The sequence below is a fragment of the Pseudopipra pipra genome, unplaced genomic scaffold (genome assembly GCF_036250125.1).
Source record: "Pseudopipra pipra isolate bDixPip1 unplaced genomic scaffold, bDixPip1.hap1 HAP1_SCAFFOLD_115, whole genome shotgun sequence".
Classification (NCBI taxonomy): Eukaryota; Metazoa; Chordata; class Aves; order Passeriformes; family Pipridae; genus Pseudopipra; species Pseudopipra pipra.
Window position 1 is genome coordinate 28543 of NW_026990594.1, and position 16123 is coordinate 44665.

Genomic DNA, 16123 nt, shown 5'->3' on the forward strand with positions numbered 1-16123 from the left:
CATGCCAGTCCTTCTCCCCGATGCATCCCACTCCCTCCCTAGAACATCCAAGTCCCATCCCAGTTCCCTCCCCAGTGCCCCTGACCCATCCCTAGCCCTCCCGTGACCTCAGTCCCTCCCCAGGGCATCCCGGTTCTTTCCCCCTGTGCATCCCAGTCCCATCCCAGGCCCACTCCCCAGTCCTGTCACAGTCCTCTTGCAGTCCCTTCCCAGTCCCTTTCCCAGTGCTCCCAGTCCCATCCCAGTTCCCTCCCCAGTGACCTCAGTCCCATCCCTGTGCCCACCCAGCGCAGCTCAGTCCCATCCCAGTGCCTGTAGTCCCACTGTCCCCAATCCCTCCCCAATGACCCCTGTCCCATCCCACTTCCCCCAGTCCCTCCCTTGAGAATCCCAGTTGCACTCCAGCGCCCCCAGTGCCAGCCCAGTTCTCCCCAGTCCATCTCCAGTGCCCTCAGTCCCATCCCAGTCCCTCCCTACTCCCCCCAGTCCCGCTCCAGTGCCCCTAGTCTCAGCCCAGTGCATCCAACTCCCTTGAAGTGTCCCCAGTCCCATCCCAGTCCCTCCCCAGTTCATTGTGCTCCTTTTTCCCTGTGCATCCCATTCCCATCCCAGTCACTTCGCAGTCCCTCCCTGCTCCCTCCCCAGTTCCCGCAGTCCTAGCCCAGTGCCACCTGTCCTCCCAGTCCCACCCCAGTGCCCCCACTCTCATCCCAGTCTCTCCCCACTTCCCCCACTGCAACCCACCACCTCCTTTCCCCTCCCAAGTGTGCTCTCACAGTGCAATCCAGACCTTCCCCAGTTTGCCTAGTCCCATCCCGGTCCCTCCTAAGTGATTCCCAGTCCCTCCCCAGTCCCTTCCCAGTACAACTGCATCCCATCCCAGTGACAGCAGTCCCATCCCAGTGGTCCCAGTCTCTCCCCAGAGATTCTCAGGCCCATCCCAGGCACGCTCTCCAGACCCCTCCCCAGTCCTCTCACAGTCCCCTTGCAGTCCCTTCCCAGTCCTATCCCAGTCCCTGCAGTCCCTTTCCCAGTGCTCCCAGTCCCATCCCAGTCCCTCCCCAATGACCCTCAGTCCCATCCCACTGCTCCCAGTCCCCCTCACCCCCCCGAAAATCTCAGTCCCACCCCAGTGTCCCCACTCCCAGCCCAAATCCCCCCAGTGCCCCCAGTCCCTCTCCAGTGTCCCCAGTCCCATCCCCATCCCTCCCCACTGCCCCCAGTCCCTCCCAGTGCATGCCAGTCCTTTTCCCCGATGCATCCCACTCCCTTCCTAGAACATCCAGTCCCATCCCAGTTCCCTTCCCAGTGCCCCTGACCCATCCCCAGCCCTCCCGTGACCTCAGTCCCTCCCCAGGGCATCCCGGTTCTTTTCCCCTGTGCATCCCAGTCCCATCCCAGGCCCACTCCCCAGTCCTGTCACAGTCCTCTTGCAGTCCCTCCCCATCCAATCCCAGTCCCTGCAGTGGCTTTCCCGTTGCTCCCAGTCCTTCCCCAGTGCATTCCGCTCCTTTCTCCCATGCATCCCATTCCCATTCCAGTACCATCCCAGTTCCCTTCCCAGCCCCCTCGCAGTCCCCTCCCTGCTCCCTCCCCAGTTCCCCCCAGTCCTAGCCCAGTGCCACCAGTGCTCCCAGTCCCACCCCAGTGCCCCCATTCTCATCCCAGTCCCTTCCCACTTCTCTCAGTGCAAGCCAGCGCACCCATTCCTTCCCAAGTGTCCTCCTGCAGTGCAACCCAGTCCTTCCCCAATTTGCCCAGTTCCATCCCAGTCCCTTCCCACTGTCCTCAGGCCCATCCCAATTCCCTCCCCTGTGATCCCTAATTAAGGTGTCTTTTACTCCGTGTTCCCAGGCTCCCTCTTTCCCTTCGGTCGCCGTGGACACTGTGCCGGATGCCTCTGGCAGGACTAACCCCGGGGCTTTTATGTCCAACGTGCTGTGCTGTGTGTGCCTGCAGGTAAGAAAAGCTGGGAGTGCAGTCCTTCTGCTTTGATTGCTGTGTCTCTTGGGTAGTGATTTTGGAGGGGAATTCCAGAGCGATTTGGTTTGAAGGGGACCTTCAAAGGCCATCCTGCCTTCCGTGGGCAGGGACACCTTCCCCTCTCATCCTCAGCTGGATGCTCCCAGTCCCATCCAGCCTGGCCTGGAACACTTGCAGGGATGGGGGAGGCTCAGCTTCCCTGTGCAGTGTGCTCTAATATCTCTCCCCTGTCATCAGGAAAAATGTTGTCAGCGTGTTTTGTTCAACGATGGTAAGCAGGGGCCCGGGTGAAAATGACTTTCTGTTAGGTGCAGAGGGAAATAATTCTCCTTTGAAGTCAAATGTATTCAGATTTGCACGAGTCTTGTCTGCCTTCTGTTTGAATTGCTTCCTATTCTAGGCAGTTGTTTTAAATTAAACTTTTATTTTGTGTCTCCCCCCTTCAGCATCCTGTCCAAGACAAAGCTACCTTTCCTCGTGGGAATGGACTGGCCGGGCTTTGGCAATCTGGCCCCTCGAAAGTCTTAAGTGACCTCTTCCAGCAGGGGAAGACTGAAGCAAGGGGTGCCAGAAAGAACTGGAGTTTCTGGAGAATAAAAGCTGGAAGCGTGCCCCCGAAAATCCCCCCGGGTGGTCAGTGGTCTGACTTGCAGGGACCGGTGGCCTTGGCCAGGAGCGGTCCTGTGGGAAGCGCCTTTGCCCAGGCTGTAATTTTAATTTCCATTGGCTGCTTGGCAAAGCCCCCCTGAGTGAGCCCCAGTGCCTGGCATGAGCGGAGCGGGCTTCCAGGGAGGTATTCACCTGGTCAGCGTCAGGAACCATCCTAACTGAGGCCTCGGTGAGTGCTTTTTGTATGACTGGACAGTGAAGCTGTGTGAATGACCTGGCTAGTGCTCGGTGTACTCCTAATTAAAGTGTCTTTTACTCCGTGTTCCCAGGCTGCCTCTTTCCCTTCGGTTGCCGTGGATGTGCCGGACACCTCTGGCAGGACTAACCCTGTGGCTTTTATGTCCAACGTGCTGTGCTGTGTGCCTGCAGGTAAGAAAAGCTGGGAGTGTAGTCCCTCTGCTTTGATTGCTGTGTCTCTTGGGTAGTGATTTTTTAATGTGAGGGGAATCCCCAGAGCGATTTGGTTTTGAAGAGGGGACCTTCAAAGGCCATCCTGCCTTCCGTGGGCAGGGACACCTTCCCCTCTCATCCTCAGCTGGATGCTCCCAGTCCCATCCAGCCTGGCCTGGAACACTTGCAGGGATGGGGCAGGCTCAGCTTCCCTGTGCAGTGTGCTCTAATATCTCTCCACTGGCATCCTGAAAAATGTTGTCAGCATGTTTTGTTGGACGACGGTAAGCAGGACCTGGGTGAAAAGGACATTCTCTGAGGTGCTGGGGAGAAGGAGCAGGAACGGGAGCGTGCTGCGGAGAAGGAAAATTCCAGGGGGTGGGTGCCAAGAAATTTGTCCCTTCCCTTGCCCTGTGCTCTGCACTTAGCAATGGGTCAAGTGCAGAAGTTTCCTGGGGACCCTGGGAAATGATGCCGGGTCTGCTAAGAAAAGTGGGGCCAAAGGAGCAGGACCTGGGTCTGCGAGCGTGGGAGAAACAAGGGCCGGGTCATCCTCTGCCTCCAGGAGGGAGGGCAGCAGGAAAGGCCACGGACTAAAGCACTGAAGTGCCGTTCCCCAGGGAGCCCCTGCCCAGCACTGAACTTGCTTGTGCACTTGCTGTCCCTTTGCCAGCGGAGCCGAAGCGTCGGGTGCGGGTGCCGGGGGGGATGGAGCTGCCAAGGACAAACTGGGAGGGTGTTTGCAAAGGAAGGGGGGAGAAGGAGCTCTTGATGTGCTTTTTTTACTTCTTCATCCCACAGAATTGCCACGAGAGGAAATACTTCAGAGGGGCTCCCCTCCGGATAAGCCCTGAATATGCCAGGAGGTTTCAGCCGGGAGGAAAGGAGCTGTGGAAGAAAAGCAGCCTGAAAATAGCCAGCGGGGATCATCAGGTTTTCCAGGCAAGAAGAACAAGGAGAGAGATGAGGGAATCGGGTTCCAATTCCTAATGATTTGGTGGGTGCAGGAATGATTTCTGTGTGTTTTCCAGTCCCTTTTGATTCCTGAGATGATTTTAAAATGATGGCTTTAGCAATCAACTAAATCGGAGACGTTGTTTTTGAGAGGAAATGATGCCAAATAAATGCAGAGTTTTGGGTCAGTTTTTGGGATGATTTGGGTCATTTTTTGGGGTCAGTTTGGGGTCACTGTTTGGGGTGATTTGGGTCAGTTTTGGGTCAGCTTTTGGGATGATTGGGGTCAGTTTTGGGTCAGCTTTTGGGATGATTTGGGTCGGTTTGGGGTCAATTTTTGGGGAGCACTGGGTGCTACTGGAGTTTGTTGGGGAGCACTGGGTGTTACTGGGGGTTGTTGAGGAGCACTGGGTGTTACTGGGGTGCACTGGGGAGCACCGGGTGTTACTGAGGGTTGTTGGGGAGCACTGGGAGAGAAGATGAAAAATAAAGAGAATAAAAAATAAACGAAATAAAAAAAGGAAATATAAAAAACAAAAGAAAATTAAAAAAAAGGCAAAAAACCTAAAAAGGAAATAAAATGAAAATGAAATAAAAGAGAAAAAAAAAAAAGAAAAAAAGAAACCCCTTCTTGGGCACCCCGTTTCCTCTCCTCCCCCCCCCCCCCGAACCGTAAATTGCGGGGTCATCACCCCTCAAATGTGAGAAGGGGACCCCAAAATGTGGGTGAGGGAACCCCAGAGAGCCGAAAAATTGGAGGGGGAGCCGCAGTAAGAAAGCGAAGCCGGGCGGTCGGGCGGCGGGGTGTGGGGGGGAGCCAAGGTGGCGACGCCGGCGCGTGCGCAGTCGTTGGAAAGACGCCGGCGATCACGTGGTAACTGAGGGCAGCCAGGAGAGGGACCGGCGACGCATGCGCAGTGGCTCTCGTGCCGGTGCAGCGCTCCCTGCTCGAGTTAAGGGCCGGTTCCGGCGGCAGGGCGGGACTCGCGGTCTCCCGTCCCTCCCGGGGTGTGTGTGGGGGGAATAACATGAAGATTTTTTGGGGTGAAAGCGCAGAAATTAGCGAGGAGGGACGCTAATTTGGGTAAACCCGGTCCCCGGAAGTAGAGAGCGACCGGAAGTCCTCCAAGGCCCCGTCCCAGAAGTCCGCCAAGCCCACAGTAAAAATGGCGCCGCCAGGACCGGAACGACCACACTAAAAATGGCGGCCCCTGCCCGGAAGTTTGCCCCGACGCCACACTCAAGATGGCGCCGCCAAAACCGGAACTTAGCCGAGGCCACACTAAAGATGGCGGCGAGAGGCCCCCTCGCTTTAGAGAGGTGTCTATCCTGTTGCCTGACCTCCGCCGCGACCCGGACCCCCGCCCCGCGCCCGCAGCGCCGTCTCGCCGCGCCGCTTCCCGCTGTGGGGACGGGGCGGGGCGCTCGGCGGCGCCGGGCGCGGGCGGCAGGTTCGTGGGCGGCGGCAGGCACCGGCGAGGGCAGCCCCCGTCTCGGCGCCGCGGCGCGCGAGGACCTCAGGCGCCCACGCCGCGCCGCCCGCTCGCCCCGCTCCGCTCCCGCTCCCGCTCCCGCCCCCGCCGTGCCCTGGAGATGCTATCGGGGCTGCGCCGCCGCCTTCCCCCCCGGGAGCGACCCACGGCGGCAGAGCCGACGGAGATCGTCCCCGGGGTAAGCTGGGCGTGGCGGGCGGGCGCGGCCGCCTGTGGTTCCACCCGTCCCTCTCTCCCCTCCCATGCGGGACAGCCCCAGGTGTGGGCAGTGAGGCTGACAAAGAGGCGGGACAGCCCCAGGTGTGGGCAGTGAGGGTGACAAGGGGCGGGCCGTGCTCGGTGGGGCCCTTTTTATGGGGAGCTTCTGCAGGAGAGCAGTCGATCCCAGGGAATCTCTCAAGCAGTGATGGTGAGAGCATCTCGCAGGGGCTCGGGGAAGCACCTGATGTACCCGGATTATCGCTTGAGGAAGGTGCCGAGGGATGAGCCCTGTTCCAGGAAGCAGCGCAGGAGAGGGGAGCAGCGCACGTGGACAGGTGGGAGAGTGTTGGGGTGCAGAAAAGATGCAGCTCAGACTAGAGGAAGACCTTGGAAGTTTCTTTTATTGATACAAACGTGCAAAGCAGAGAGTGAGGTGGAATATAAACACTGTAGGTGCTCGGGCAGGTGAACCAGGACTTAGGAGAGGAAATCGCTTTCCTCAGCACCTAAAGTTCCAATTGCCTCTCTCAGGAGCAGTCGAGAGGAGTTTCTACTTTGGGGCTGGTCTCCAAAGGTAGGCACCTGAAACTGCTGTGGGAAGCTTACTGCCGTAACCAGACAGTAATTTCCCCTGATATTTTAGCTACTAAACCCAGTGAGTTTTATTTCCTCTGTGCAGAGCTCTCCACTCTCATTTTAAGGCTATTTTCCCCGGTCCTCACCGCAGGACAGCGGCTCTTTCCCGGTTCAAACCTCGGCACAGCCACCGAACCGGGCGCGGGTCCGTGGAAGCACTTCCTGATTCTCGTTATTACCTCACTCCACATCCCCCATCGCGAAGCACCCCGGGAGCTCAGCCCAGCAGCGCGGGAGGGTCCCGGCAGCCCCGGGGCTCCTTGCGGCCCCCTCCGCGCCTCGTTCCGGTACCGCCAGGCTCACCCTTGTCCCGCAGGTAGGACGCGGCCACGCCGCGCTGCCCCAGGCCCGCGCCGCGCCGCTCCCCTTCCCGGCGCCGCAGCCCGCGCCGCGCCGCTCCCCTTCCCGGCGCCGCAGCCCGCGCCGCGCCGCTCCCCTTCCCGGCGCCGCAGCCCGCGCCGCGCCGCTCCCCTTCCCGGCGCCGCAGCCCGCGCCGCGCCGCTCCCCTTCCCGGCGCCGCAGCCCGCGCCGCGCCGCTCCCCTTCCCGGCGCCGCAGCCCGCGCCGCGCCGCTCCCCTTCCCGGCGCCGCAGCCCGCGCCGCGCCGCTCCCCTTCCCGGCGCCGCAGCCCCCCGCCGCGCCGCTCCCCTTCCCGGCGCCGCAGCCCCCGCCGCGCCGCTCCCCTTCCCGGCGCCGCAGCCCCCGCCGCCCCGCTAACTCCCGCCATTCTGCTCCAGTCCCTCCGCTCCAGCCCCTACCCGAATCCAATACCAACCCTAAATCTAATACCAACTATAATACCTGCTCACGTTAGGAGTCCTTTTCTCTGTCAGGCTCTTTACCTATCCTGATTTTAAGTCAGACATGCAAAACAGGTGCTGCTGCTCCCAGAGCCTTTATACCGTCTTGGATTGGGCTGCTCCCTTTCTCCCGGGGCCTCAAGGGAAGGGAGGTGGGCACGACCAGGGGTATATTAACCCCAGCCTTTGGTCAGGGAAGTCATTCAGCAGGCAGGCTTCAATGGGATAAGAGCTCTCCCTTTCTTTCATTTAATGGCACTTCTCAAGCTATTCCTGCTTTATTAAAGCATCAGCTTTGGTATCCAAAGAAGCAGAGCTGTATATGGTAATGAAGAGGATTACACTCACATGCAGGGTTTTTAAATTTAATAACTTGGTGTTGCTAAGCTGCTTTTATAATTGGTTATCTCTTTTTCTTTTCCTTAGGAGCCTTGCATATTTTGGGATTTCCTGATCATCTCAACTGCAGTTTGGCATTTTTTCACCAGTGTTATCCAGTCCTCAGGTGAAGCTGCTCTGTGTTGAAGATGTTACAGACACTCAGGTTTGCAAGTAGTCAGTGGGGGGTTACAGCCCACAGATAGAGTGAGGGCTGGGGTGCCAGTTAGGAATTGCTAGGGGTTTTTTGAGGTAGTATGGGTGGAAAGCAGTGTCCAGGAGCCCCCTAAATGCCTGTGAAGGCACCCACTGACTTTTCAGATGTGCTACTTAAGTTTTCTTCTCATTCACCCAGATATTCTGTGCAATTACAGCTGCAGTCTTTGGCTGCAGGCAGTGACCCTGGGTGGTTTGCCTAAAGAGAAGGGAGACTCTTTGAGCTCTCCCCATCTATCTGGGTGACTTTGGTTAGGGTTTCTTTACCATGTCAGAGGGGTAGGGTGTAAAGCAGAGTTGAACAGAACAGAGGCCAGAGGAGCAGAGCAAGAAGGTGGGTCATCACCTGACATCAGCACAAAGATGTGGCTTTTAGCTCCACGTTTACTTGTGTGTTAAGGATTTTGTTGTTTGGGTTTGTTTTTTCTTTGTTTTCAGCTGCAGAGCCCTGGGCCCAGGAGGCTCTAGGCACTGGAGGGGAGGTGGTCCCGGTGAGCAAGGTGAGCATTGACTCCAGGACAGAACTAGATGGTCTTTTACAGGTGTTGTGGTAAATCTGTGCACATGCTTTGTTTCTTGTGTTTTCCAGGGGTTCTGCCACCTTCTAACAGACAGTCCAGTGCTTCAGGGCCCCTGCTGGTAAGAGGTCACTGTGGAGGAGAGGTAGGTAGGAGCTACCCCAGGAAAGGCATCCTTTCAGGCAGTACCTCAGTCTGTACATTTGCCTTTGGCTTTTTTACTTTGCAGAGAATGTGTGCAGCCTGAGAGGGCCGGAGCCACCTGCCAATTAGGTTTGATGGTCTTCAGCTGTCCTTGTGAGTAATCTCCTAGTACTACGAGGGTCATCAATTAAGGCTGGACCTTTCCCAGTTGCAGGTGCCATCCAGCCTGCCTTTGGCAAAGGAGGAGCATTGAGGTTGAGTCGGGGAGGTAGGGAGTAGGTGCTGGCGTCTCCCTTACTTTCAGAAACACCCATAACTTTTTTTCTCACTCCCCCAGGTACGGCACACGGTGACGGCAGCAGCCTCTGACTGGGATCAGAGCCAGTGGCCTGAGAACCTCTCAGCTCAGGGGAGGGTGAGTAGCCAATTGCAGGGTTATCTCCCACGTGCTGCCCAACTCTTGTGTCAGTTTCTGTTTTCTTTCTCACAGCGACCGAGTCAGTGATCTCACAGGACCCTCTGAGCCAGCTGGGCGTCCTTCCTTCACATCGAAGATGGATTCACATCCCCAGCTGTGGGAAAGATAAGTGGAGGACTCCCACCTGGAGAGGGGATGAGAGCTGGGTCCAGTTTTATGGTTAGGAGGGAGGGATTTTCAAATGAGCCCAGGGGAAAGGGTCTGCCCTAACAGGCCCTTGGCACACATAGGAGGAGCAGTTTACTTTTCATCATGGAGTAGGATGTGCAGGGCAGAGCTGTTCAGGTCTGTGTCATGTCCTTTGTCCAGTCTGTGTTTCGTGTCTTACTATTCACAGTCACCACATCTTTGCTTTCTGCCCTCAAAGCTCTTATCTGAGGCATCATTCCTAGGGTCTTGAACCTCTGCACTGCCCAGCCCAGTGCCCATACCATCCGTTCTTTGTCTCACTAGCTTGGATGTGCATCAGAATCGCATCTGAGAAGTGTCAGGTCAGGTGTCTTTTACAGCCTCCTTACAGGTTGTATCGGTGGCTGTGCTGTGCAGTCATCTCTTGTAACCGCCTGGGATTTCTGAGAGTTTAAGAAGATTCTGAACATAGCCTTGTCTCCCATCCATCTTAGCAATTTTGTAGGCAGTTCTTGTCCCAGGCCATTCTGTTAGAGTGTCTTTTCAGGCTCCCCAGAGCCTCCTCCGTTCAGTCTCACCGTATCCTCCGTCTTCTCGTGCGGCAGCACATCCATTTTGGCGTCGTTCCTTTCTCAGAGTTCTCTCTCCTGGTTGCACCACAGCACTTGTCTGGAAATGTGTCCTTGGAGTTTGTGTTGGGCCTGGAACTGCTCTGCCCTGCAGTGTAGACTTGGGGGTAGGTGGAGTAGAAAGGAGACTTCCCGGTTACCCCATGGATAGGCTTAGGCACTGAGGACCTTAAAGTTAGGTCAGTGTTTGTTTGTGCAGGTTGTCTTTGGACCCCAGAGGGCTTGTCTAAGGAGAAATTAGAATTGCACAGCAGCTAAAGTCCCCCTGTATATATGGCTGACTTTGGTAACTCATTTCTTTGCAGTGTCAGAGGGACTGGATGTAAAGCAGAGATGAACAGAAGAGGCTGGAGGAGCACAGTCAGAAGGTGGGTTGTCATGTGAGGTCAGAGCCAAGACATGACTTTTGGCCCTAGGGTTACTTGATCATTTGGATGGTTTGGTGGTTTAGTTTTGTTTTTTTTATTTTTTTTTTTTAAGATGCAGAGCCCTCAGCCCAGCAGATGACAGGCACCAGAGGGAAGGTGAGCCTGGTGAGCAAGGTGAGCAGTGACTGCAGGACAAAACTAGCTGCTCTTTTGCAGGTGGTGTACTTGTGGTGAAACTGTGTACATACTTGTTTTTTTGTTTTACCGGCAGTGCACAGACTTCTAACATACAGTCCAACGTGACGGGGACCCTGCCTGTAAGAGGTCACGGTCAAGGGGAGTCAGACAGAAGCTGCCATGGGAGCAGCAAACTCTTGGGCAGTATCTCAGTACTCACACTTGCCTCTGGGTTGTTTTGCAGGAGACGTACGAAGCCTCACAGGGCTGAAGCCAACTCACAGTGAGGTGACGGACACGGTTTGGTCCTCTGGAGCTGTCCTTGTAGGTAATCTCCGAGTATTGAAAGGATCAGCAATGAAGGATTGAGCTTTTTTGATTGCACGTGCCATCCAGCTAACCTTTGGGAGCAGATGAGCGTTGGAGGTGAGTCGGGGAGGCAGCAGGAGGAGCAGGAATCCACTGCAGCTATAGAGATGCCCTCTAATTTTGTCTCTCTCTCGCTCATGTGTCCCAGGAGATGATAGCACCTTGTCCAAGTCTGGTCAGAGCCAGTGACACGAGGACCTGCCTCGGTGACAGTGAGTTGAGGGATCGTGGGGGCTGGGGCCACGTGCCTCAGTACTCAGATCTGGAGTCTGGTTTTCTTTCTTGCAGTTGACTCCGAGTACTCTGATGATGGCAGGAACCTCTGAGGCAGCCCAGGTGCCCGTCCTGTGCATCCAAGAGGGATTGGCATCCCCTGCTCTTGGCAAGATAAGTGCAGGGCAAAGACCCAGAGAGGGGTTGGGAGTTGGTGCAAGTCTGTGCCTGGCCTGGAGGGATTTTTGAAATTAGTCTGGTGCAGGGGGTATCCTGTGACAGGTTATTTGGACGCATCAAAAGAAGGGCTTACTTTTTATCATGGGATTCCTGTGTGCAGGGCAGAGCAGTTCCGGTCTGTGTCACGTCCTTTGTCTCGTCCATGTTTTGTGTCCTTCGTCTCTTAATTGTGTCACATGGTGTGTGTGGTCACAGGTGTGGGGTGTCTCACTTGGGGTCAGCATGGACCTGCTCTGCCCTCCTCCGTGGATCAGTGGGTGGATAGAATATTTCTCAGTCTCACATGAACATGTCAGTTCCCTTAGACAGTGGAGCCGATGGCTGTCCAGTCTGTGAGCAGGATGGTCTTGCAATGCCCTGCTTGGGTGTCTAGAGTCCCGGCTAGGTAGAGTAGGAACCAGTGTCTAGGGTTTAGAGGTTTTTGACTTTCCTTGTGAGCAATCCCTAAATGTTTGAGAGCTGAGTGTTTGAGCATTTGCCCATTTCATTTGCAGGGGCAGTGTTGGGAGCAGCTGAAGAGAGAGGAACCTTGTAGGTGAGTTGGGGAGGCAGCAGGAGGAGCGGGGATCCACTGCAGCTTTCGAGATGCCTTCTAAGTTTGTGTCTCACTCATTCAGGTATCCTGGAATGTGACATCCACAGTGTCCGACTCCGGTCACGGCCTGGGTGCTGGTGAGTAGTGGGATCACTGTGGTTTGAGCCCCATGCCACACAACTCACGTATTGCTTATGGTTTTCTTTCTCGCAGTTGACGCCGAGTAGTCTGACGATGGCAGGAACCTCTGAGCCAGCCCAGGTGCCCCTCCTGTGCATCAAAGCTGGATTGGCATCCCCTGCTCTCAGAAAGATAAGTGCAGGGCAAAGACCCAGAGAGGGGTTGGGAGTGGGTGCAAGTATGTGCATTGCCTGGAGGGATTTTTGCAATTAGTCCGGTGGAGTGGGTATCCTGGAACAGGTTATTTGGACGCATCAAAGGAAGGACTTACTTTTTATCATGGGATTCAGGTGTGCAGGGCAGAGCAGTTCCGGTCTGTGTCACGTCCTGTGTCTCGTGCGTGTTTTGTGTCACGTCCTGTGTCTTGTGCGTGTTTTGTGTCACGTCCTGTGTCTCGTGCGTGTTTTGTGTCACGTCCTGTGTCTCGTGCGTGTTTTGTGTCACGTGGTTTGTGTTGTCACAGGTGTGGGGTGTCTCACTTGGGGTCAGCCTGGACCTGCTCTGCCCTGCTCTGTGGATCAGTGGGTAGATAGAATATTGCTCAGAGTCTCATATGAACATGTCAGTTCCCTTAGGCAGTGGAGCCGATGGCTGTCCAGTCTGTGAGCAGGATGGTCTTGCGATGCCCTGCTTGGGTGTATAGAATCCTGGCTAGGTAGAGTAGGAACCAGTGTCTAGGGTTTAGAGGTTTTTGGCTTTCGTTGTGAGCAATCCCTAAATGTTTGAGAGCTGAGTGTTTGAGCATTTGCCCATTTCATTTGCAGGGTCGGTCTTGGGAGCAGCTGAAGAGAGAGGAGCCTTGTAGGTGAGTTGGGGAGGCAGCAGGAGGAACGGGGATCCACTGCAGCTTTCGAGATGCCTTCTAAGTTTGTGTCTCACTCACTCAGGTATCCCGGAACGTGACATCCACAGTGTCCGACTCCGCTCAGGACCTGGGTGCTGGTGAGTAGGGGGATCACTGTGGTTTGAACCCCATGCCACACAACTCACGTATTGCTTGTGGTTTTCTTTCTCGCAGTTGGCTCCTAGTAGTCTGACGATGGCAGGAACCTCTGCGCCAGCCCAGGTGCTCCTCCTCTGCATCAAAGCTGGATTGGCATCCCTGGCTCTCGGAAAGATAAGTGCAGGGCCAAGACCCAGGGAGTAGTTGGGAGTGGGTGCAAGTCTGTGCCTCGCCTGGAGGGATTTTTGCAATTAGTCCGGTGCAGGGGGTATCCTGTGACAGGTTATTTGGACGCATCAAAGGAAGGGCTTACTTTTTATCATGGGATTCCCGTGTGCAGGGCAGAGCAGTTCCGGTCTGTGTCACGTCCTTTGTCTCGTCCATGTTTTGTGTCCTTCATCTCTTAATTGTGTCACGTGGTGTGTGTGGTCACAGGTGTGGGGTGTCTCACTTGGGGTCAGCCTGGACCTGCTCTGCCCTGCTCTGTGGATCAGTGGGTAGATAGAATATTGCTCAGAGTCTCACATGAACATGTCAGTTCCCTTAGAGAGTGGAGCCGATGGCTGTCCAGTCTGTGAGCAGGATGGTCTTGCGATGCCCTGCTTGGGTGTATAGAATCCTGGCTAGGTAGAGTAGGAACCAGTGTCTAGGGTTTAGAGGTTTTTGGCTTTCGTTGTGAGCAATCCCTAAATGTTTGAGAGCTGAGTGTTTGAGCATTTGCCCATTTCATTTGCAGAGGCAGTCTTGGGAGCAGCTGAAGAGAGAGGAGCCTTGTAGGTGAGTTGGGGAGGCAGCAGGAGGAGCGGGGATCCACTGCAGCTTTCGAGATGCCTTCTAAGTTTGTGTCTCACTCACTCAGGTATCCCGGAACGTGACATCCACAGTGTCCGACTCCGCTCAGGACCTGGGTGCTGGTGAGTAGGGGGATCACTGGGGTTTGAGCCCCATGCCACACAACTCACGTATTGCTTGTGGTTTTCTTTCTCGCAGTTGGCTCCTAGTAGTCTGACGATGGCAGGAACCTCTGCGCCAGCCCAGGTGCTCCTCCTCTGCATCAAAGCTGGATTGGCATCCCCGGCTCTCGGAAAGATAAGTGCAGGGCCAAGTCCCAGGGAGTAGTTGGGAGTGGGTGCAAGTCTGTGCCTCGCCTGGAGGGATTTTTGCAATTAGTCCGGTGCAGGGGGTATCCTGTGACAGGTTATTTGGACGCATCAAAGGAAGGGCTTACTTTTTATCATGGGATTCACGTTTGCAGGGCAGAGCAGTTCTGGTGTGGGTCATGTCCTTTGTCTCGTGGTGTTTTGTGTCCCATGGTGTGTGTGGTCACAGATGTGGGGTGTCTCACTTGGGGTCAGCCTGGACCTGCTCTGCCCTTCTCCGTGGATCAGTGGGTAGATGGAATATGGCTCCGAGTGTCAGGTGAACATGTCAGTTCCCTTAGAGAGTGGAGCCGATGGCTGTCCAGTCTGTGAGCAGGATGGTCTTGCGATGCCCTGCTTGGGTGTATAGAATCCCGGCTAGGTAGAGTAGGAACCAGTGTCTAGGGTTTAGAGGTTTTTGGCTTTCGTTGTGAGCAATCCCTAAATGTTTGAGAGCTGAGTGTTTGCGCATTTGCCCATTTCATTTGCAGGGTCGGTCTTGGGAGCAGCTGAAGAGAGAGGAGCCTTGTAGGTGAGTTGGGGAGGCAGCAGGAGGAGCGGGGATCCACTGCACCTTTAGAGATGCCCTCTAATTTTGTCTCTCGCTCACTCAGGTATCCCAGAAGATGACAGCACGTTGTCCAACTGTGGTCAGAGCCAGCGACCCGAGGACCTGCCTCGGTGACAGTGAGTAGAGGGATCCTGGGGGCTGGGACCACGTGCCACACTACTCAGATATGGTGTCTGGTTTTCTTTCTCGCAGTTGACTCCGAGTAGTCTGATGGTGGCAGGAACCTCTGAGGCAGCCCAGGTGCCCCTCCTCTGCATCAAAGATGGATTGGCATCCCCTGCTCTCGGCAAGATAAGTGCAGGGCAAAGACCCAGAGAGGGGTTGGGAGTGGGTGCAAGTCTGTGCCTCGCCTGGAGGGATTTTTGCAATTAGTCCGGTGCAGGGGGTATCCTGTGACAGGTTATTTGGACGCATCAAAGGAAGGGCTTACTTTTTATCATGGGATTCCCGTGTGCCGGGCAGAGCAGTTCCGGTCTGTGTCACGTCCTTTGTCTCGTCCATGTTTTGTGTCCTTCGTCTCTTAATTGTGTCACGTGGTGTGTGTGGTCACAGGTGTGGGGTGTCTCACTTGGGGTCAGCCTGGAACTGCTCTGCCCTGCTCCATGGATCAGTGGGTAGATGGAATATGGCTCGGAGTGTGACGTCAACATGTCAGTTCCCTTAGACAGTGGAGCCGATGGCTGTCCAGTCTGTGAGCAGGATGGTCTTGCGATGCCCTGCTTGGGTGTATAGAATCCCGGCTAGGTAGAGTAGGAACCAGTGTCTAGGATGTAGAGGTTTTTGGCTTTCGTTGTGAGCAATCCCTAAATGTTTGAGAGCTGAGTGTTTGAGCATTTGCCCATTTCATTTGCAGGGTCGGTCTTGGGAGCAGCTGAAGAGAGAGGAGCCTTGTAGGTGAGTTGGGGAGGCAGCAGGAGGAGCAGGGATCCACTGCACCTTTAGAGATGCCCTCTAATTTTGTCTCTCGCTCACTCAGGTATCCCAGAAAATGACAGCACGTTGTCCAAGTCTGGTCAGTGACACGAGGACCTGCCTCGGTGAGAGTGAGTAGAGGGATCCTGGGGGCTGGGGCCACGTGCCACACTACACAGATATGGTGTCTGGTTTTCTTTCTCGCAGTTGGCTCTTAGTAGTCTGACGATGGCAGGAACCTCTGAGGCAGCCCAGGTGCTCCTCCTCTGCATCAAAGCTGGATTGGCATCCCCTGCTCTCGGAAAGATAAGTGCAGGGCAAAGACCCAGAGAGGGGTTGGGAGTGGGTGCAAGTCTGTGCCTGGCCTGGAGGGATTTTTGCAATTATTCTGGTGCAGGGGTATCCTGTGACAGGTTATTTGGATGCACCAAAGAAAGGGCTTACTTTTTATCATTGGATTCCTGTGCGCAGGGCAGAGCGGTTCTGGTGTGTGTCACATCCTTTCTCTCGTGCGTGTTTTGTGTCACATGGTGTGTGTGGTCACAGGTGTGGGGTGTCTCACTTGGGGTCAGCCTGGAACTGCTCTGCCCTGCTCCGTGGATCAGTGGGTAGATGGAATATGGCTCGGAGTGTGACGTCAACATGTCAGTTCCCTTAGACAGTGGAGCCGATGGCTGTCCAGTCTGTGAGCAGGATGGTCTTGCAATGCCCTGCTTGGGTGTATAGAGTCCCGACTGGGTAGAGTAGGAACCAGTGTCTAGGATGTAGAGGTTTTTGGCTTTCGTTGTGAGCAATCCCTAAATGTTTGAGAGCTGAGTGTTTGAGCATTTGCCCATTTCATTTGCAGAGGCAGTCTTGG

At 55.5% G+C, this 16123-nt stretch overlaps 1 long non-coding RNA gene across 1 annotated transcript; it reads left to right on the forward strand.

The window, feature by feature from the left end:
* The first annotated feature begins 2365 nt into the window (after nt 1-2365).
* LOC135407970 (uncharacterized) lies at nt 2366-4577 on the forward strand. The gene is made up of 3 exons (XR_010427118.1): nt 2366-3021; nt 3844-4358; nt 4449-4577. It is a non-coding gene; the product is annotated as an uncharacterized LOC135407970 (long non-coding RNA).
* Nucleotides 4578-16123: the final 11546 nt, after the last annotated feature.